This window comes from Octodon degus, unplaced genomic scaffold, assembly GCF_000260255.1.
Source record: "Octodon degus isolate 3935 unplaced genomic scaffold, OctDeg1.0 scaffold00005, whole genome shotgun sequence".
In the NCBI taxonomy this organism is placed as follows: domain Eukaryota; kingdom Metazoa; phylum Chordata; class Mammalia; order Rodentia; family Octodontidae; genus Octodon; species Octodon degus.
Genome location: NW_004524581.1, coordinates 7,665,331 through 7,666,984, shown reverse-complemented (window position 1 = coordinate 7,666,984; position 1,654 = coordinate 7,665,331).

Here is a 1,654-nt window from a genome sequence, read left to right as displayed (position 1 = left end):
AGATGACTCGTGCTAAGGATGAGAAAAGCGAACCCATGGTAGCAGCACTACACATTCTAACAAGGATGAGTTCAGAGTTCACTGAGAAGCAGAATCTCTCCACTAAAAGGAGTGTTTCACTTCTGCTTGCAAAAGAAGATCCTACTGGAGAAGTGACAGTGCTGAGTTATCCAGAAGCACCGAGATCGTCAGAACGCTGCAGTGATGCTAGGGGAAGAGAATAGGAGACACTGATCAGAGTACGGGTTGGGTGACAGCTGTGAAAGCCCGTCCTCCTGCTGCGCGTGTGCGCCGGCTGTTACCACGTGTGAGCCACTCAGAGGGATAAGGGACGAATACCAACCTCCTCTTTCCACAAGAAAATTATTAGCACATAGATTAAGCTTCATCTGTATGCAAATTTAGGGTGACTTCTTTTTCGTTTTCTTTCTTTCGTTCATTAGTTTCTTCTTTCTTTTGTATTTAGTACAGGGGCTACAGGGTTTCACTACGTAGATCGGACTCGTAGTGATTCTCCTGTTTTCAGCCTCCCAAGCGCTGGCATTGCAGGCGCGCATCACCACGCCCAGTCTGTATCCCCGGCTCCGAACGCCCCGGGGGCAGGGCTGACACAGCATGCTGGGGATCGAATCTGAGGCACTGACCTCTGCCTAAGCAAGTGCTGTAGGCCACTGAGCTATCTGGCCAGCCCAAGTGTGGTTTCTGTGTCAGTATGTTGTATATTTTTCCCTATGCAATGAATGGGTCGGTGTAAAAGAAAATTTAAGCCTAAAGTAAATCAGTTTACAAGTTATAGCTATCACTGATATAATAAAAGACAAATTGTTTTATTATTGTGGACAAAAGAATCAAGTTATATAATATATAGGTGCAATTCTCTATAAGGAATGTGATAATTATATCTATCTAAAAGGCACCAATATAATATAATTGAAAAAATAATTAAAAATACTGCGGCAGGGCCGGCCAGGTAGCTCAGTAGACTAAAGCTCCTGCTTAGACAGACACAGGGACCAGGGTTTGATCCCCAGTGTGCTGTGCCAGGCCTGCCCCCAAGGTGGGCTGACACAGCGACTGAGACTGGGTGAGGTGGCATGGGCCTGTCATCCCACTGCTTGGGAGGCTGAAAACAGGAGAATCACGACGAATCCGATCTACGGGGTGAGACCCTGTAGATCAGGACGTCTGATTTATCACGGCTAACATAGTTTAAGTTTATGAGTTTAAGAAAATCTAGAGCAGTTATATAAAACACATTATGAAGGAATGTTCATCAAAGGCCCATGTACTGTAGGTGTGGTTACCATCTGGGGGCGCTATTGGGAGCTGGTGGGACCATTTAGGAGGGGGAATCGTCCCACCCTGGCAATCTGAAGCAGGAAGATTAAAAGTTTAAGCGATGTCTGAGTTCAATTACCAGGATCAGAAAAAAGAAAAATGACGGTGGGACTCAGAAGGAAAAAACTAAATTACCCGAAGTATGCCCTAGTAAAGGATAGAAAAGGATGATGGGACAGCTGCCAGTTTTGCCTCCTCTGCTTTTTAAGTAGCTTCCTCTGTCTTGTGCTATCACGCGCTGCTTCACTAGAAGACTAAAGGCAATGCTCCTACAGCGCATGGGCTGACTCCTCTGGAACTGGGAGCCAAAGTCAAA